Genomic DNA, 22641 nt, shown 5'->3' on the forward strand with positions numbered 1-22641 from the left:
ATATTATTCAGACAAGCTTCACTGAAATGTACAACAAGCCTGTTTACTGTTAGTGTGAATTATTTTCTTGAAATTTCCCCCCCGCTCCAGACTCTCCACCCTGGGTGGCAGGTCCTTCAGTGCCTTGACCCCCAAACTCTGGAACTCCCTCCCTCAACCCCTTCGTGCCTGTCCTTCTCTTCCTTTCTTCAAAGCACATCTCAAGACCTTTCTGTTTAATGATCACTTCTCCTCCACACCCAACACATAGCTCCATACAGATAACTTGTCTTTGTTGTATTGTTTTGTTTGTTTGTTTGTTATTGTGTTTCCCTGCCTTCCTACTATGTAAAGCGACCTTGGGTTTGAGAAAGGCGCTATATAAAATAAACATATTATTATTATTATTATTATTATTAAGTACTGCTAGTAGTATAAGTCTATTAGTACTCATAGTTTGACACTTAGGATATGAAGTAGATACACATGACCTATTATCTAACAAGACGACTGGAGACAACACTGTGGCTAAGGGCCGTCTGTTACTGGTATGCACCTCTGATAAAGTTACAGATAATAGATATGCTTCAGCAGAAACAATGCCACCTCCTTCTAGAAGCAGGAAAAGGGAAAATAATTCAAAACAGGTTGATCAAGTCAGGCCTTTCTTTATCAAGTCACGCTGATGCTGAAAGAGTGTTGAATTAGTACTGTTGGAGTGAGGAACAGTGATGGGCTTCTTGAAATGACCCTACAAAGCACTACTACTACAGTAAGTACAGTTTTGATCAGTTGCTATTGCACATCAATCTCCTAACATTAAGTTATATGTTGAGTTGTTTAATCAGAAATGTTATAGTTTCCAGCTGTAGTCGGATGGTAGACATAGCTTGGTTTAAGAGGATTTAACATGGAACAACTGACTGATTGATATAACATTATCAGGATAACATCTTTTTAGAAATGTGTCATTCAGGTATCTGTGTTTTTGACAAGTGAGTCTTTTTAAAACATCTAACCAAGACTGGTTGTAAACTGGCAGGAAATTGGAAGCCTAAAAAAGATAACTGAGAATTTTAGGATGATAGCCCAACAGACATAGCCTGGTAATACCAATACAAACCTTTGGCAAATTTGAGATTTGCTCTGCAGGTCCGTCTGGCCAAGAGGCCATTACAATGTCCCTTAAACACGGGCATGCAAATACAATCGCTAATCTGGCATGGATGTGTATTTCTTTGGAATTGAGTAAACAATTGCATTTAAAACCTTTCTTTACCAGATTGATGCACTTCTGAAACTATTTGGTTTTAAGTCAAACAATTTTGACCTAAATTTCCCAATTTAAGTTTAAAGCAGCACTAAACAAGATTTTCTCTCGGGGTTATGTGCCATCAAAATGATTTTGGAAGCGTTGGTAAACTGCTGCTAGTTACGCCCCCAACTGGAAGTCCTAAGTCTCACAATTCCAATTGAGAAGCTCTGTGTGCTGACCGGGCTACAACAGACACGTAAAGGTCAGTATCATTCACTAAAGGTTACATAAAATGAAACCTTTAGAGGACTTTCTAGTACGCTTTGCATCGTCCCTAACAAGTCAAGTCAAGTCAAGTATTTATATAGCGCATTTCATACACAGAGGTCATTCAATGTGCTTTACATAAACAAAACCGAACAATAATAACAAATAAAAGCATAGAAGGGCAATATAGTCAAAGAATAGTTAAAAGGTAAAGATCATAATAAAAAGAAAACATAAAACACAAGGTTAAATCATTTAAAAATAAAGAATAATTAGTAAGTAAAAACAAAGGCAAAAGTAGTAAAAAAGTAATAAAAGACAAACAATTCTAAAATCATTGGAACCTATACGGCCACTCAGAGCTTATTATCGCTTAAGTATATCATCTAAAAGGCAAGATTGAGACGTCACAAACACACACTTTGTGGGGGCACAACCTTCGAGAATGGACCACAGACAAAGAATGGAATCGAGAATGGACCACAGACATTCCTCTGTTCTCCTGTTAAAGATACAGGAGATAAAGGAGTATTAGTGTAGGCCTACTACAAAACCCTTTCAAACCCCAACTGCACTGTTTTTTTTTATCCCACCACCCCCCAATGGAGGACTATTTTTCTTTTTCTTTTCTTTGTCTCTTTTTTCTTACTTTCTTTTCGTTCATTATAATAATGATCATAAGGAGACAATACAAAAATACATCACTCATGAAAAAATAAGAAAATAATCAACAAATAATAATCAACAAAAACAGTAATATCATCCTCCCTCTGCTTTTAGGAAGTGTGCCTATTTAATAAAGCATTCACTTATTTATCATATTTATTTATCTATTTGTCCATCCACCAGTCTTATTTCAATCTATCCATCTTTCTGCTTCTTTAAGTTTAGCCCATCTTTCAGCATACATAACTTTTTTTGATTCATGTGCCATTTGACATTCAGTTTTACAATACAGTTGAATATAATTTTTAAATCTATTAATATTAATAATATTTTTAGATGTTGATCTAAAAATAAATATTTTTCCAAGTAGAATAATTATATTTTGTATATTATTTGTCTCTGACAGGTTACCAAGTAACACTGTAAACATATCTATATATAATTTAATGTTATTTTTAGTTAGCCATTTCTGGACTTCTAACCAAAATAACGCAGATGTTGAACAATACCAAAATAAATGGTCTACTGTTTCTTCTTCTTCTTGACAGAAACGACAGTTTGGAGATGATTCTATTCCCCATATGTAAAGCATTTTTTTTGTTTCCAAATATTTATATATCAATCTGTATTGGAAATATCTTGTTTTACTATCCAATGTTGTTTTGTATAAATTTCTAAATACCTGTTTCCATGGTATGGAAGTATCCAACATTCCTTCCCAACTTGCAAAAAGTTTATGTGGTATATTCACAATCTTATTTTTTCCCAAATAAAAACTATATATTTCTTTATTTATTTTAATTTTAGCGATCCATTTTGCTGTTTTCATATGAGGTCTACATACCAAATATGATTCAGGCGATTTTTTAATGTATTTTTTCCATAATTGAGGTATTGATCCAATTAGTTGATTATATTGTTGCAATGTACCTATGTCACCAAACTTTTGTCTTACCTGTATATATGATAGGATTCTACCGCCCTCCACTATGTCCTTAACAAAAATAATTCCTTTTAGGAACATCTGCTCAAAAAAAAATTGTATTTCCTCCCATCAATATGTTGGAATTTAACCACAGCATTTGCTGTAGTACTTGCACCGTGTTATCTGGTGGATGGTACTGAAATTGCAACCATTTCATCAAAGCTTCTGACAAGAATCTTGAGATTTTGGCAAAAATAGTTGTTATCATTGGATAATGTATTTTCTGGAAAATATTCTTTTTCAAAAATTGGATGTATTTCAATTGAATTCAATTGAAATTGAATTTCAAGTCAAGTCCTTTTGCAGGAGTTGACTTGAAAGCCAATTGTTATTAAAGTAAAGTTTTGGTATAAGGGAAGCTTTTAATGATATGTTTAAGGCTTTCAGATTCAGTAACTTAATTCCACCAAATTCATAATCGTTATGTACATATACACGCTTAATTCTTTTGCTCATATTCTTTAAAAAAAGATTCACCAGGAGTTGGTAGTGCCTGCATGAGGTATGTGAACTGTGACACTATCAATGTATTAATCAAGGTTGTTTTACCATAAATTGTTAATTTATTGCCATACCATGGTTGCAGAATTTTAGACACTCTACTGAGCTTATTATTAAAATTAATTAATGCAATATTTCCTATGTTTTCTGGAATATAAATTCCTAATAGGTGTATAGAACCATCTGTCCATAGTTTATAATATTTTTCCATTTCATTTAAGATTGCTGTCGGTGTGCTCAGTATATTTGAGTCATCTACAATAATTTTTTGTATATTCTTTTTAGGTATATTTCTTTTTTGTAATTCTAAAAAGAATGTATTGCACCTCTCCCCTTTTTCCATCCATGTTGCCCTTTTTTTTAAGTATGAAATATTAGATTTTTCTATAATAAGGTTTTCATATTCTTTTTGCTTTTGCTCCAATTCCTCCAACTTATCCTGTGTTTCTGATTTATCTATTTTTTACAAACAAAGTGGTGGCAATCAGCAGTAAATTCTCTACATGCCCACTCAACGCATCTGACTCAGATACCGCACTCCTACAACCTCTAGGGACTGCTGGAACATCTTTTTCAGCATTCACGCCTCTCTCCGAGAGTGAAGTATCTAGACTCCTGACTACTGACTCCTGACTCGAGCCTACTTCAGTCCATCAGCCCGACCATCGCTCCAGCTATCACACATGTGATCAATGCCTCGCTAACCTCCGGCACATTTCCAACAGCGTTCAAAATGGCCTGGGTAACACCGTTACTTAAGAAAGCTTCTCTCAACCCTGCTCAAGTCGAGAACTACCGCCCTGTCTCACTCCTGCCTTTCCTATCCAAAGGCATTGAACGAGCAGTCTCCAAACAGGTCTCCGACTTCCTTTCACAGAACAACCTTCTGGATCCAAATCAGTCTGGGTTCAAAAGTGGCCACTCTACCGAAACGGCTCTGCTGTCTGTAACAGAAGCCTTAAAAGAAGCCAGGGCGACCGCTCGGTCATCAGTACTCATTCTGCTTGATTTATCGGCTGCCTTTGACTCTGCCTTAATCACCGCATCCTTCTCTCTATACTCGCTAACATGGGAATCTCCGGTTCTGCTCTCTCCTGGTTTGAATCCTACCTCACAGAACGTTCGTTTAACGTATCATGGCTTGGTCAGCTATCTGCACCTCACCATCTCACCACAGGGGTCCCCAGGGCTCAGTGCTGGGCCCCTTCTCTTTGCTATCTACACCACCTCCTTGGGACAGATTATCCGTTCGCATGGCTTCTCATACCACTGCTATGCAGACGACACACAGCTCTATCTGTCCTTTCCACCTGATGACCCCTTGGTTTCAGCACGGATCTCGGATTGCCTCTCAGACATAGCTACATGGATGAAGGCACACCACCTCCAGCTGAACCTCTCAAAGACTGAACTGCTGGTCCTCCCAGCTAAACCTACCATACACCACGACATCAACATCAAATTTGACTCCCTGTCTGTTTCACCTACCAGGACTGCAAGAAATCTAGGAGTTGTTCTCGACAACCAACTAAACTTCTCAGATCATGTTGCCTCAGTCGCCCGGTCATGCCGTTTAAGCACTCTACAACATATGGAAAAATCAGGACTTACTTGACTCAAGATGCTACCCAACTTCTGGTTCAGGCAATAGTCATCTCACGACTTCGACTACTGCAATGCCCTCCTGACAGGTCTCACAGCCTGCGCAGTGAAACCACTTCAGATGATCCAGAATGCGGCGGCGCGCCTGGTCTACAACCAACCCAAAAGGGCACGTTACCCCGCTGCTCATCCAGCTACACTGGCTACCTATGGCGGCCCTCATCAAATTCAAGGCTCTAACGCTTGCCTACAAAGTAGTCTCCGGTTCTGCTCCCACCTACTTGAATGCCCTCATACAGACATCACGCTACCTCCAGACCGCTCTGCGCTCCTCAGACGAACGACGTCTAGCTCTACCACCGATACGCTCAAGCCAATCCAAACTTTTCTCATCTGTTGTTCCTCGTTGGTGGAACACACTGCCAGTTCCTACAAGGGCAGGGACATCCTTCTCCATTTTCACTCCTTTAGACCCAGCTCTTTAAAGAACATCTCCTCTCATAGCAACACTTACAACAAGTCTTACTGATCCTAGCACTCACCAGCCGTCTTAAACTGACAAGTAACTGTTAAAAACAGCACTCACTGATGCACTTATTCTTACTGTACTCTAATGTTTTTAAATTGTCCTAAAATTGTTGAGAATTGCTCTAAAACTTAAAATGTTTACCATGTTGTTAGTCGCTTTGGCTAAAAATGCGTCAGCCAAATGTATTGTAATGTAATCTATATCTAAAGTCATAACTTCAATTTCTTTTTTGATGTTCTGTTCTTTTTGTTTATATAATTTTTGTCTGTGTGAAGCCCATTTTATTACATGTCCTCTAAAGGCACATTTAAAGGTATCCCAAACCATAAGTGGGTTTGCCGATTCAACATTATCTATAAAAAAATCTATAATAAATTGTTTAGTTTTTTCTACAAATACACCATCATTCAATAATTTTTGGTTAAATTTCCAGTACCCAGGTCCTCTAGGATATTCTGACATTTGCATATGTAATGAGATGAGTTGGTGGTCCGATCTTAATTTGTCCTCTATCATTACCCGCTTCACATTAGATGTCAGTGAGAATGATATGAGAAAATAATCAATTCTGCTGGCCTGCTTTTGCCTTCTCCATGTGAATCTTCGCAAATTAGGATACTTTAGCCTCCAAATATCAACCAAGTCTTTTTCATCCATTATTAGTTTTATCTCTTTTTGAGCTTGAACATGATAGCTGACAGAGTTATTTCCTTTACGATCCAAAATATTATCTTGAGTTACGTTATAGTCACCAACCATTATATAGTGATCACTAAGGAAGTTAGGTCCACTAATGATTTTGTTGATATCTTCAAAAAAACTTGAACTGTCTGAGTTTGGTCCATATAAATTAAACACATCTGTTTGTCATCAATAATAAACTTCAAAATAATCCATCTTCCTTCAGTATGTATTTCTGTATGTTGCATAGTTATATTCAAGTGTTTATTAAAAAGAATCATTCATACACAACACAAAGGTAAAAAAAACATCAAACAAACTAATAATCAGCAATATAGATCAAAACAAAACCAACAATAAACAAAAACAACAACAAACGCTAAACACAGTTCCATGAGTCTTTCAATAATTTCCAGGTTTCAACAAAAATATTATTTCATCAGTGTTTAGTTATCATTTTTCCCTCTTTTTACATCTTGATTCTTTTCTTTTGCTTCCTTTTCACAGCTATCAACTGAAGGTTTAAACATTGTTTTAGTGTTTTTATTTTTTCATGTTCAGACAAGTGTGATGAGAGTGTTACTCACAACCATGTAGTAATTTTGGAATCGCAGTACAGCTGATCATTGATGTAAAGTTTATCCATATTCAGCCGTACCTTGATTGTCTGATCCTTGTGCTCTTTCATAATTGGGTAAAGAGCGCGTCTTCTCTCCACAATTTCGCGAGGAAATTGATCAAACATTGAATAGTGTGAGCCTTTCAGCTTGATCCCCCGTATCATTACATCCATTTTGGCTTTATAGTTCTGAAAATTCACCACAATAGCCTGCGATTTTCCTTGTTGTTCCTTCTTACGGCCTAGCCTGTGCGCTCTTTCAATCACAGCCTTACCAACTTGCTCCTCCGACATTTGTAGATCCTTTTGCATGAATTCTTTTACAAGGTTTTCTGTCGCAGTATAATCTTCATTCTCTTCTTCATTAATTCCCCAGATTATCATGTTGTTTCGCATACTTCGGCACTGTATATCCAACATTTCTGCTTTCAATGGTTTGTTTTCGCTTGATAATCTCGTCGTTTCAATTTGCAAGGAATCAACGGTAGATTTTAAGGCGGCGTTCTCACTTTTTAGATCTTCAATTAATTTATTTGTGAAGTCAACGGACGTCTTCAGATCACCGATGTCTTTAATCATTTCATGTAAGAGATCCCGATTCTTTAGTTGTTTAATTTGTTCATGCATGGCTTCCAGCATGGCCCGATCACCTGCAGTTAATCCGCTGGTTGTCTCGCCATCGCTTGCGCTTGATAGTTCAGATCTACTTCTCTTTGGATCTTGTTTGGTCGACATATTAAAACAGTGATCAATAAAGTTCTCAAGATCCTCAATAGTGTTTGCCAGTATGATTTCCACCTTAATTAGAGCACATTTAATTAATCTTCATGGAACAGCGTTAATCGCTCACACATTCACTCCACCTGCTCCCACATAATTTTCAAATGTCTCTTTCTGAACAGGTTTCAACTGCACAGTTGGCTTGGCACTGATAAAAGCTTGCTGCTAGGTGGTGTTCTGTGGTGATCGAGTAGCCCATAGATATTAGAAAGCTAGATACTGCATTGTCCGTCGAGTTCTATTAGGTGGCATATTGGCCGCCATATTGCTGGGGGCAAACACCTTACTGTATATGGACAACATTTGCCGGCAATCTGAGACACCCTTTTCTCCATTGGCGTCCAGTGATCGTGCCCCCACCAAGATGGCGGCACTATTTACGTACGCTCTGGAGCCCAATGCGGTATCTAGCTTTCTAACATCTATGGACTAGCTGATGTGCTGCAAAAGCTTTATTTCATGGGGTAATTGACAGACCACAAAAACAAGAATGCACATATTTGCCAATCCCGTTTTCCCGGGTTTCTCCCATATTTCAAAGTCATCTCCTGGCGCCCTCCAGTTTTATTTTCATGACAATCAAACTTTATTATGAATAGTCTATCATGGATCCTTTTGTTTTCAATATTAATCTGACATTTCCCAAGTTGCCAGATGCATCCAATCCGATTTGTATACATACAAATCACTCACTTCATACCATTTTAACCCACTTGTCATGAAACGTGGCAACCCAAACCCATGTTGGCGAGCGTTTGCGCACTGCACAGCTACTCTTGCAAGGAAGTGGGCAAGATGAATGCTTGAGAACTGGCTAGGTAGCTGTTGTCAAATTGTTAGGGAAGAAATATAGTGATTGGTGATTTCACATCTGAGTGTCTGTATATAAATTGTTATTGAGTGTTGTTGAGTACACATTACAATAAGCTACTTTATGTCTTCGGAACTTAAATCGACAGCAGTTCAAGTGTTGGAGGTACCAGGATTGCAACATGCAGGCATGCAGCATAGCCTGCCGCAAATGGCAAGATCAGTGCAATGCAGTGTTGCATCTGGAGTGTTGGCTACAGTATGAAGGTTAAATATGCAAACACTGATCATGATGGAGGGTATGGCTAGCGTTTCACACAGCATTAAAACAACAAGTGGGCTATATAGTGCGATCCATTTGTCCAATGTGCTCGTCTTACGAGTAGTAAGTTGTCCGAAAAACAGGATAATGCGCAAAATTATGCGACGGTACACCCCCCTAAACTCCTCTGAAGCGATCTTGTACAAGTCAAAGGACCCCCAGTTCACAGCGAGTTCTTATGACAAGGAAGTTACGTCATTTCACAAGTTGCGAGCGTCTAGTGTTGCCTAGCATTTGTTTTTAGCAACACAGCAACATTGCCGTTTTTACCAACACCAACGGATAAACAACACATTCCACGATATTCCATTAACAACAAGACAACATGACGGGTGGAATGTGTACGAGTAATTGAAATCGACATAACATTTGCTACAGTAAAAAGAAGTAGTAAAAGAAGAGTAAAAGAGCACAGCTACTTAACACAAACACAGGGCGCAGCCTTCTTTGTTTTGAAGTCATAAGAAAGATCTCGAACTTGAGGGTCCACAGGTTTGTACGAGATCGCTTCTCATCAGACGACTTGAAATGGGCGGGTCGTTGCGTAATATTGCGTAACTTTCAGTTTTTCAGACAACTTACTACTTGTAAGACAAGTGTGATGGACAAGTGGCTCACAAAATAGGTCTATAGTTAGAATCTTCCCAAGTAGGCTAGGCCCATCTGACTTTTACATACAGAAGCAGCAACAGCAATGGGTTATGTTAACATTCAACCTCAACTACCCCCCACCCCAAAAGTGAGGCATCTTGCACTGCAGAATTCAATATTATGATTATGAGTTATAAAAGAAAACATACTGTAACCTACACAATCTAACTGTGTAAACGGCAACCTGAATTGACATTAATCTAGCTTTTAATCTTTGTACCTCAAGATGTTGCTAATTAGAATTATAGCTTTGTCTTTGGCAAAAGGTGGTAGCCTATAATGCTTTAAGATTATTTTCTCAAAATATAGAGCCGAGGCCTCATAAACTTCCTAACTTACTAGAAAATAAATGTGTTAGGATAGGAATTCTCTATTAAGCTGTGAAAATGTATCACCAATCCAAGGAACTTACTTCCAAAACTCCAAAGATTTGGTTCCGAGGGCACAAGTTCAGTGTATCAACAACACTCAATAACAGTTTATGTGATATGTTAATCAATTCAATTCCCAACAATTTCACAACAGCTAGTTCTGGAGTAGGCTAGGCCATTCAACTAGCCCGCTTGCTTACGACGAGACTCAGGCTGCGCAGTCGGCACCCGCTTCCTTATTTGGGTTTTGGGTTGCCAGGTTTTAGCCTAAGACAAAACGGTTGAAATTGAAACTAAGTGATCGTGTATATGTAAGGTGTATTTCATACACAATCTGGCAACCTGAATGGATCAATGATTTTAAAATGAAGTTTTATGGCCATGCAAATTACGGGAGTTTTCAGGTAGTAGCCTAATAACAAAACGGGAGGGTGCTGGGAGATGACCTTGAAATACGGGAGAAACCCGGGAAAAACGGGAGTGTTGACAGGTATGGGCTAGCCTACTATTAGCCATTGATAACTTAACAAGGCCGACGAGGCTATGATTGAAATTCGGGACTGGAGCTGTCCCTGACGGGACAAATCAAAATCACCCAAAATGCGGGATGTCCCGGACAATTCGGGACGGTTGGCATTAGCAACCTTAGCCAGGACAGAAAATACATTCGCCCATGACAAAATGCCTTAATAACAACATGTTTTGAAAATTATGCTGTCCTTTTGACATTTGAAAAGAATTTGAGAGCTTTTGTTTAGATAAAAACAAAATCAAGTGATAACGTTGTTGTCAGGTCGTCATGTTTCTGCCAATGCTGCAATTTTAGCAAACCAAACAGGATTGTTTTAAAAGAAATGGCACTAGATGAGATAATTTAGGCTATGCCTACTAGATAATTTAGGCTATGCCTACTAGATGAGATAATTTAGGCTATAGGCTACTCGGTTTATTTTTCAACATCAGCTGAATAGGCTCAGGGCTTAATTTGAGCCGGAACACGCGGGAACATGTTCAACATGTTTAAGTCAATATAAAAAAATAAATCGCCTAAACGAAAATGTAATAATTTACTGTTTTTGTAGTGTTCAATGTTGATATCTTTCTTATTAGTCTTTAGAAATAGGGGAAAGACCAAACAGGATACAACAAGCTAATCGAGGATTTGAAAGTGCTTTATCCACAATATTGGTCACAGGAGGGTGACGCGCTGTTCGGGGAGAGAGAAGTTGAGACGCCTTGCCAGCAGTTTTGCATCGATAGCCCGCGGAATGTCATCAGGGCTCACCATCTCCTCCCCATTTGCTTTGTCGGCCCGCCGCTTGCCCGGTTCAACCACTTTCCTTACGTGAGGTCATGGATTTCTAAAGGACATAGGTGTAGAAAAAGAAGCAGGGTAATGGAGGCCGGGGGTCTGGATGCTGTATGGGCCATTTTGGACAAGTAGGCCTAGGCTACGGTAGGAAGAAATCGCGCTTCCACGCTGTATCTAGTTGATCATTGATTACTGGGTGTGGGTGGTCACCATTGCAATATATAGCATACTTTAGTGCCGAGGCTATTAACCCCGTTGGACTGTTCTGTTGGTTCCCCTGTATCTCCCGTTTTCCCGGTCTGTGTGCGCGCGCGTGCGTGTTTGTGTCTCCCGCTCTCTCTCTCTCTCTCTGTCATATTATGTGTCAGTTCCGATGTGTTTTGATTGGGGGGAGGTGTCCGGGGGGAGTTTAGGGGTTTAGATAGGTATTCAGATGTGTCAATCAGAAATGACTAATCATTCCACGCTGTATCTAGTTGATTATTGATTACTGGGTGGTCATCAATGCAATATATAGCATACTATAGCCTATATGGTTTTTTTTTCTGGGCTATGTCCTTAAGCCCCCCCCAAACCGCAAAAATTAATTATGATTAAATGATACCCGGCCCGTGATCTGACCCGCCTATTTAACGTGCGCTTTTGGTTAATATAGCATATAACATGCAGTGTAGCCTATCATTATTGAGCCTATGTAAAACCTTTACATAAACAGGAACATAAAGCCCTCTTTAATCACGTCAGCCTGCGTTGAACTCTTACAACACTGGCTGGCTAAGTTAAAAGATGCGTTAGGCTACACAAATGGATGTTTCAAGCTTTTCAAAGGTGCATGTGTTTGTCGTGTCGGGGTGTTCCCCATGAGGTTTTTTGAAATTCTGTCCACTTAACACACCATTTTAACGCAGCTTGGGAGGGACATAAATATACATACGTGCAAATATACAGAACAAGCAGCTGGCTCATGTGACGTGAACATTGGCTACCTTATTCATTATCACTATACTACCCTACATGGAGACATATCTCACGTTACTAATGGATAAAACATAACATAGGCTCAAGGATTAAAGTTCTCCGTCGTATGACGGATTTCCGTCAATTTGATTTTAGAAATGTCATATTTGAGATCGATGCAGATCCGATGAGAAAAAAAAATAGGAGGGGGGTCTATCACCTTTTCTTTTCCTTTTTTTAAAACTACAAATATTAGGTCCGATTAATGAATGTGTGTGATGGTAAATGTTTAAAGACCTAATAGTGTTCTTGAGAACTTTCTGTGTCTCAATCAGAGACCGCTCAAGAAGATACGTCAGCCATGAGTTTCGCTTTGTTTATATTGTAGCTACACGCTTGTCTCATTGGCCTGGGGCGGTTGCTTAAAAAAAAAAGAACACGTCTGGAGGACGGTCAAAGTTGGATTATAGTGACACCATCGAGACAGCTGATGAGTTTGCCCAATCCGTTTAACTTTTTTGGATATGATATTGTGAGCTCTATGTGCGAATTTGGAGGCTGTGTTCTTTCCGTGCATCAATGTAGACAATTTCTTACAATCGCAAACTCTTGTCAGGGGAGGTCATTCATTTTGGGTGTCACCTATGACTTGAACAGATAGCCTATTGTTACAGTTTTTGATCAATGCAACTAACAGTATGTGTAAAGCGACGCAATATAAACCGTAGCCTATGCCTATCCCGTCTGTTTTTCACAATTTGCGACGGAAGGTTTTGACTGAGCATGTTAACATAAAATAATAATATCGCGAACTGTTGAGTAAGGAGGTCAGTCGTGTTTGTGACGCACAGACCACCTTGTAGCCTATTTTTCTTAGGCCTCATTTTAACGACAGTAGGTTGTGAGCGTATGTTGACAAAAAATAACCATGCAATTAAAATAGTCAACTTAAAACTTTGCTATTATTAATGTATAGCACAAAACCATAACCAGTAGGCCTACCAGAACCTTGCATATTAGCGTCATGATTTGTGTGCGTCTATTTGGCAAGGCCACTAGCTGTCATGGATGCGTTGCTAGTCAAGTTTATTTATATAGCGCATTTCATACACAGAGGGCATTCAATGTGCTTTACATAAACACCAATGTGCTTTACATAAACAACAATAAAGGAAGGCACAGGTGTCAAAAGTTACAAAATAAATGGAGATGGGCGGCTGTTGGAAACGGGGAGAACTAACAAACCATGGTGTAAAAAATAAAGTGCCAGGGGTTTGCTTTTGCGCGGTTTGCTGCAAGAAAATTGTTTATGGATGCAATAGGAAAATGTTTTAGCACGCCAACAATCAGAAGACCGCCATAAGGTTAACGTTCTTGCACTTCAGGACATCTTCCCTACCTGGTGCAACTAGCCACCACGACAGAGGTAGGCTACGTTTATCTATGGTTGACCGTGTTTGCGCTCAGAAAGTAGGTTACGCATGTTCTTTCATAGCGCAACACGATTGTCGTTATCAGATGCGCAGACCTCCTGCATGAGCACACACAGTATTGCTGCTCATTGGAAAACTTGAGTTGTCTGTAAAACTCAAAATTACCATGTTTTCATTAAATGCAGATGAGGCAACACATGGAAATATGAACAATATCTAGACTGTTCTGATTCGTTACTTTGATGAGGAAATGTGAAGTCTTGCAAACTTGATTTTATAGATTTTACTTAGTGTTGAATTGCATATTAACAAGAAAAAAAAAATCCCCTTTAAACACTTTTGGCCTGAAGTAATTAAATAAGAGTGTGTTAAAGCCTTTCTACAATATTGCTGCAGTAGAAAAGAACAGCAATGGCTAATCAGCAATGGTCAGGGATGGTATTGAAATATTGTTTTGTTCAACAGGAAAACTCAATCTCAATCAAGAACACTCTCAATTAAGCCTTATTCACATGGCTAAAACGAGGCTACAGGGTACACAAACCATAGGATTGTTATGTTCTATGGATTCACCTGTAGGTGGCATTAATTACATAGTAACTTAGTACCCTGTAGCCTCGTTTTGGTGTTTATTTGGTGCTTTACTTTGCTGTTTGCATCTTTTTGTACATTAAAAACCAATAGGTCGCGATAGGGGTGCTATCTCTATAGGTAGATATGAACAACGTATGACTTATGACCTGAAAAAAGTTCAGTCAAACGATTTTTTTTCACTTTAATCCCTGCATAGGCTATTATTTGTGCGAATGGGTTAGCACAAACTTAGCTTTTGGTGAAGGGAGATGCTGATCACTAATTCATTTCTTTGCGCAACAGCCCATGTTCTGCGTTCACTCCAGTGAGACAAGTGAAATTTGCCAGGCTATTTGCTACGATATTTACCTGCCTTCTGTTTTCATGGACAGTTACAGGAATCCACGGCATTCGTTTATCGTTGCTTCAATCCAACCCACGTTATCTCCAGAGTTTGTAAGTTTGTCATTTAGTTTCAGCCTCTCATCTAGCTCCTCTACACACCCATTGGAATTTATTAAGTTTTGTTACACTTTAGAAGAGATGACAAAGGGGGCCTCTGCATGGATGTCATTGTAGAACAGTGCGATGTGCTCAATTAGGCTAGCTCCAGAGTAGGCTATGACTGACGCCGCGAATACGGACACGGCCGTTTAATATTATGGATCATCATTATTATTATTATTAGGAGGCCCCTCATTGGTCGAGGCCCCTGGGCTGAAGCCCAGGTAAGCCCCTGCATTAAGGCGCCAGTGCACACGCGTTGTTTAGTTTTTTTTAGTCAGAGCTATGTACGCAGGTATGTTTGTTGTTGGTCCGTAACGGCTCCCACACACAGCTGCGTGCATCGCGTTGCTGGAGACGCATCCCATTCACTTTAAATGGGCTCACGTGATCCGTTGCCGAACTGAATTGTGGGTCCGTCGCGTCGCGTTTCTCCCGCTGCTCGCGTTGAGGAGTTCAGCTGTTGCTGCATCGACAGACGCACCGCCAATCAAACCCAATCTACGGACGGCACCAACCAATCACATTACGGTTTTACTTCAAGTCATTTGCATAGCTACCGTCGGGAACACCCACTGGAATGCGTTCACGGAACGCAGCTGTGTGTGGGAGCCGTAACCTCAAATCCCCGTTTTGAGTCGCCGGATCCACCCCCCCCTTTGCGCTCTGGCACCTCCCACTTTACAAATTAAGCACTGGTTGGCTAATAACTTTACTTTACCCTGCTCAACGTCTCCTCCAACATCGCGGTAAAGTTAGCCTGAAATTAGATATTCGCCTGACATTCAAAACATAGCTAGATTTCTCTTGAATTTCAGGCAAACTTTACCAAGGTTCTTTCGTTGTCAGTGTGCGTCAGAGGTGTGAAAAAGTTCACATCGATATGTCCTTATACTACATTACTTTGGTAAACTGACAAGATACATAGTTGATCTTATTTATCCTGAATTCTTCTTGTGATAGGAAAATGTTAACCTGACTCTCGCCAGATGAATTTCGTTCTGCCTAGCTCCACTCATCCATCTGGGATCAATCCATTGAAGTGTTGCTTCAGAAGGCTGGGCCTAATCAAAAAATGCTTGCATATGATTGGATAAGCCACACTTCACATCGAAGCCAACCCGTGATGCTGATAACAGTCTCACAGTCACTTCTACACTATGTCACATCTATGAAACTCCCGCACTGCGTCCTGATTGGCTCTACCATAAAATCTGGTGCAGAAATCACTCTCAACGGAAGAGGTCCCAGATGGATGTGAGTGGAGCTAGGCGGAGCTAAGCGGAACGAAATTCATCTGGCGAGAGTCAGGTTAGGAAAATGTAGGCTACTGTTTGGTTTAACTGACTTTGATAAGAATCTCATCTCTCAGTTTTATTTAAACCACCAAGTTTCTTGACCAAGTTTCACATTTATTAATATATTAATAAAAACAATTATATATCTTATTTTATATATATATATATATTTTGCAATAATAAGAAGGCTCTTAGAACATACACAAGGGCACTTTGGACATTAAGGGCACAAAGGGACAGATGCTTAAACACCCTTAGCGCTCCCATATATGTTTGACTTCCACCGTTCTGCCCTTGAGAACTTAACTCTGAGTTGCACGTCTGAGTTGCAATTGCCTTTGTTGAACTCAATGTACCCATACCAAAGAATGTAGCATATGCACACTCAAGGAAATGATACCCTCTTGGGACAACTGTTATTTGCACAATAGGGAAATCATTAACTAACACCACAAGGACACAGATTCCTGTCATATTTGCAGATTAGTACTTTCACTTGGCAATGCTTCTCAGCTCGTGAATGAGGATGTAGGTTGCGGTGACACTACAGCACTGGCATATTGTTTTCTCTCACCTCAGGCTGGCAATGGCACAACTGTCATTATATTTACAACCTTAAAAAGTTTTGAGTGCATTGCAAATCTATTCATGAACATGAAAGATTTTCTTTTAAGTCCTTAGGATAAATGTCTTGATGGTTTGATGCTCTCTTTGCATGTGTAATTTCAATTACTCTCACTTTGGGGGGCAGCCGTGGCCTACTGGTTAGCGCTTAACCGGAGGGTTGCTGGTTCGAACCACGACCAGTAGGCACGGCTGAAGTGCCCTTGAGCAAGGCACCTAACCCCTCACTGCTCCCTGAGCGCCGCTGTTGTTGCAGGCAGCTCACTGCGCCGGGATTAGTGTGTGCTTCACCTCACTGTGTGTTCACTGTGTGCTGAGTGTGTTTCACTACTTCACGGATTGGGATAAATGCAAATAAAAAGAATATATATACTTACATACATACTTAACCACAAACAATTTACCAAGAGTACTGCAAGGGTATAGGACTGGGTGTTCTTCTGGTGCTCTTCAGTTTAGTGATCCAAAAATAAAAAAAAAACGTTTTAAAGAAAACTTGAGGCACTCATGAAGTTTAGTTTAAAAATCTTTTAATCTCACATGGCTATTCTTTTAAAAACATGCTGTTACGTGACCATATATCATAAAGAATGGTTCAACATAACAAGGAAAGCCATAGAGTTGACGTAGTGAAAAGTTAACAAATTTATTAAAGTAAAGCTCCCAGACAGACGGAATAACGTGGCGGTGAAAATAATACAAAATGTAAAAGAAAACCCTTGGACTTACTGACTAAGATGGTATTTACTTTCTGCTCGCGTTTGAAAACAAAATACAGAAAAGTTTGTGAGTCTTCCGGTGTCTTCCTTCCAGAGTCTAACTAAACCTATAATACAAAAAAGTGTAAACCCGTCACCAAATCACCGCCAACGCAAGTACCATAAACTATAATATAAATTAAACAAATTAAGCCATGTGATTAACTATACGGATAAGTGTCAAAACAAATAGCAAAGTGCCGACGGTCTCGACAATGCGCCCCAGCAATGAGGAAGTGCGGCGAGGGGATGGGAGAGGCCGACAGGATGGATAGGTGGCGGCTTAAATAGCAGGAGGTCCAGCCCCCTGAATCAGCGCACGCAGCTACCTGCAGACAAAACACAACAGCACAAACACCGTTCTACTCCCCCAGGCAGAACAACGTAACACATGCCTACACTTTTCGGCATTACTGAAGGCAGATTAAAGGCTTTTAAAATGTATAAACCTCATGAGTGCCTCAAGTTTTCTTTAATACCCTCACATTCACTTGTTTTGGAGACTTGACAACAGTGTTTCCTCTAAAATGTATTCATCAGCGGCGCAGCGCCGCTCCTGGAATTCAAGCGTCACTGCAAAAAAAGTTGCCTAATTAAAAAAAAAAAATAGACGCAAGTGAACTTCAGGAACAGCTGCCGTTCGTTCAGAGGTGTATTCCAGAAAGCAGGTTTACTGGCTTAACTGGGTATGTTAACACAGAGTTAAACCTGGGATTTCAGTTCCAGAACGCTCAAATATGATCAGGCTGTGTAAATAACTATGGTAACATAGGCTCTGAACTGAACTGGGTATGTAAACCCAGAGTAAACGGTAAACCTGGGATTTCAGTTCCAGAAAGCTAAAAAATGATCAGGCTATGTAAGTAACTATGGTAACATAGGCTCTGTACTTAACCTGGTAGGGGGTAGGTTTTGTTCAGGTTATGTTCAATTATGTTCGGTTATTTCAGTGCATGTTCAATCAGGCCGCTATTTTTATACTTGTCACACAATGGCGTTTCATTTTGACGAAAGTCCGATTGACAAAGAAGCACAAAATCATGTAATATTCATCCGTGCAATTCACCGTGAGAGGGCGATAAGACCACATCACATGATAGCCTATCCATTATTTTCCAAACGAGTTTTTCAAGAGCGCTAGAGTTTTTCAGCTGAATCCTAAATATAGGCTACTTGAAAAGCAGCATGGTGGATTAGAATAGAATAAAATAAATATTTAATGTAGGCTACACCATAGTGGACATTTGTGTTTGGCTCACCAGACAGATGGACAAACAACATCTCAGACACATTGAAGATATAATTAAAACAAGTACAGTACAAAAAAGGGGAAACATAGCCTATAGAAAATGGTATAATAAGTTTAAATATAGCTGTACAGCTCAGCCGGGTATGCATGTTGTCACTAAGTTTGGTTAAGAATGCTGATGGCATTTTGGGATAAAATATTTTTTTAATAGGCTACACACGCTCTCCGTCTGGGAGTTTTTGTAGTGTTGGAGACGCAGAGCATATCGGCAAGCTGTCGGTCAGTGCGTAAAGTTTGCCTTGCGCTAAAGCAGTCCCTGCGCAACTTCATTCGTTTTCCTGGACACAAACCCACGAGGATCATTAATGTGTAGTTTCACCAACTGGCAGGTCAGCATCACTTATTACATTTTCCAAATGTGCACTGAAATGTGTCCAATAGGCTACCCATGCCTTCCGACATTAACCCTTCCCAAGATGGAGCGCAAAAGTTTAACTTGGCCCACAGCTGCAGAACCCATGTTAAAATAGAAAATTACATGTGGGATTCTCAAAGATTTCTATGGCCCACTCAATCTGTGACAAGGTAGGCTAGTTTAAGAAAACATCATTCAAAGCAGTCAATACAATACGTGATGTCCAGTGAATTATTTAATTGTGCCTTTGACATTAAATAGGCTATCCTAAACGTACGCATTTACACGGTCAGTTTGGCTATTCTCTGCCAAGCAAGGTCTCGGACGCAGGCGCTTAAGTATTGCTCTTTTTTTTGTTATTACAGTTCTCTCCTCGTAAGCCTCGACTACTCCGCCTCTGAAAAATACGGTGCTCTTCGTTTCGCCGGTTTCACTCATTGTTTCGACTCCCAATAGATGATGCCTTTATAAGTTCGCCGTGAACGCGCACAACTTTAGGTTATCTAACACAGGGTTGATTGAACTAACTGGTAAACGGTGTTTTGCAACCGACAGCTCGGGTTTAGTCGCCACAGGTTCAGACAACCCAGAGGTTAAGTTGTATCTCAGTGTTTGTTAAACCTCCTTTCTGGAATACCCCTCAGGTTTCATGTCAACAAATAATAGTAGGCTAACGTTGAAGGCGCAGTCAGGGATTCCACAGGAGAACACGCTTGTTTGTGTTTATGTTTAAGTTTATTAGCAGACGCAATTTTGTGCAAAAAAACGTAGCCTACATTATGTTAACCAAGGAACCAAATTAAACACGCCAGCGAGATAGCTCGCCCCTACCTTCAGTAGCCTATTCCCAGATAAATCCACGCATTGTTTCGTTTTTGTTTGTGATACAGGCAATGCTTTCAAGCCCTGTGTTGCTAACATACCTAGGCTGTGAAACTAAGGTCTAGGTAGCCTATTGGTGAATTTGAGTAATAGGATACGCAAGCATTTACATCTGAGATAGTTTGTAATTCCTGTAGAGCTCATCAAAATTATAGATATGATACAAGACACTTATCTGCTATAATCCAAGTGAATTTAGTTTCTTCGAATTTTTGACCATTTATTTTACCAAATGACATGGGAACATAATTAATTTCATCCACATATTCTTATGCACCATGCACAACAACGCTACTAAGTTAGCTTAAAACCGTGAGAATCAAGCCAGCGTCACGGGCCGTCACGGCATTAAAGTGACAGGCACTCAATTCGACTTGCACAGCACCAATACAGTGTAATGGCATGAAAGAGAAGTCTATATAGTTTATACAGTGCTGTGCAAAAGTTAAGACACCCATGCTGAAATTGACTAAAGGGAGGAATAAAAACATATTTTGCCTTTTGTCTTAATGCCTTAATTAAAAAAAAAAATAGGACATCAATTATTTTTAATACATCATGTATCATAAATAAATACATTATAGATAAATGTCTTAACTTATGCACAGCACTGTATATTCTAAATAGTAATAATTTGTACAGTGGCCTACAGTGTACAGTTGTACAGTGGCTAATACTAATAATGTAAATGAAAAAGGTGAAAGAAAAACATGAATAATCCTGTTCAAGTACTGCAATAATCATGCTTGTGTTGATGGTTATGTCATAATTTCTAACTCAATCTGTCCATTTCTTCTACAAAATCCACCAGAAGTCACAATTTAAGGAGTCATTTTTTCAAATGTTTCTCTTTTTTTTGGCTTCTTACGATCAACAGCACAGCTGCTGGAAAAAATTCTAGGGGAAACACTGGACAAACAATGTAATGTTTACACGTTAAAATTACAGCCTGTTTCTGCTCGTTGATGGATGATGGTATTCTGGACTCGAAACCTTAGCTTACTATGAGAGTTATTTGTTAAAGGACAATCTCTGTAGAAGTCAATTGCCGAATGCTGCACAAACTAGCCTGCTATCAATGGACACAAAATGGTTTGGTAATCAACTTTTGGGGCCGCCTTTGCCTACTGGTGGTTAGGGCTTCAGGCTTGAAACCAAAGGGTTACCGGTTCGATCCCTGACCAGTAGGAAAAATGTGGGCGGGGGAAGTGGTTGAGCACTGCTCTTCCATGCCCACATCCACGGCTAAAGTGCCTTGAGCAATGAGAATGAGGAAATGTTCTAAGTTGGAATACAAATAATATTATGCAACATATGCAACATATTATGTTACCACCCCTGTGTACTTTCCCTGTGTATGTTCCAGAAGGATACAGATCAAAGTTATATATCGGAAAACATTCCCATCTTATCAATCAAGTATTTTTGCCAGTTGTTCCAGTTTTCTGTGTGTGTATCTTTTTTCCAATTGTCTTGCTTATTATCAGTGGCCCATAGAACCCTTAAGGAAGTCATTAAAAAGAGTAGAATATATTTCAGATAATAGTGTGAACTTAACACAATCAATCATGAGCACAGAGCTTGTATATTATGGCCAACATAGATATCAAGTCTGTTTTTGTTTTTGTCTTTTGTCATGAAATTAAATTGTGACAACAGGACTAGGAAATCGGTGGCCTGGGTGAACAGTATTTGAATTTGCTCTGCAGATGTGTCTAGTGACATTCCCATTCAGCCTGATTTCCAAATAAAAAAAACCTCAGAACCAATCACAGTGGCTTATCCGGGGTGGGATTTATGATGACAGACAGAGGAGTATGATTGGCGGTGCTGAGGGCATTATTGTTAAACAACACGGACGTGTATTTTTTTTTAATTGAGTAAACAACTTCTATTAAAACATTTTTTACAAGAAAGATGTGTTTGCAGCACTTATGAAAAAAATGCTTAGAGTTTAATGTAACAATTTAAGTTTAATTTCACTGCTGATTATGCCCCAAGGAAATTGGTTAAGGGTCCCATGTATGCCATGGCTTCCTATGTAACTGATGTCATGGCATTGAATGGTGCTATCAGTTTTATTTTTGCAAGCAAGTAGACAAATTGGAATAAAGTAGCTTCTTCCATTTAATAATGGAGGTAATTTGTGTTTCCTCTTAAACGTGGACAGGTATGGCAATGTCAAGGGGAGAATCGGTCACCATCATCCTAATGATTTGTTCTGTTGTGGTAGCAGAGGCATTCACTTTTTCTCAGGTAAGGTAGACATTTCTAATTTGTAATTACAAACTGAGTAATGGATCTTGTCTTTAAGGATGTCTCCTTAGTCTTAGTCTTCAGTTAAATTTGCATAATTTCATTGACTCAGAAAGTATTTGTAAATATCTAAAGTATTTATAATATAAACACCCTTTCCTTAATCAACAGCTCACAGATGAGCATAGAATTCAACCCCACCTTCGAATGAAACGGTCTGGTAAGGAAACTTGGTAACACTTTACTTGACGGGTGAGTTCATAACACATTCATAGCAGCTGTCATAAACTGCACATAAAGCATTCATGACTGTTTCATGAGACATGACTCAACATTCATACCAAACCTTTCATGAATGTGGA

The 22641-nt window shown here is 39.4% G+C and overlaps 1 long non-coding RNA gene across 1 annotated transcript; it reads left to right on the forward strand.

Moving 5' to 3' along the window:
* The first annotated feature begins 709 nt into the window (after positions 1 to 709).
* On the forward strand, positions 710 to 22499 carry LOC125299816. Its single transcript, XR_007194457.1, has 3 exons — positions 710 to 751; positions 22194 to 22279; positions 22451 to 22499. It is a non-coding gene; the product is annotated as an uncharacterized LOC125299816 (long non-coding RNA).
* The last annotated feature ends 142 nt before the right edge of the window (positions 22500 to 22641 follow it).

The sequence above is a fragment of the Alosa alosa genome, chromosome 8 (genome assembly GCF_017589495.1).
Source record: "Alosa alosa isolate M-15738 ecotype Scorff River chromosome 8, AALO_Geno_1.1, whole genome shotgun sequence".
In the NCBI taxonomy this organism is placed as follows: Eukaryota; Metazoa; Chordata; class Actinopteri; order Clupeiformes; family Clupeidae; genus Alosa; species Alosa alosa.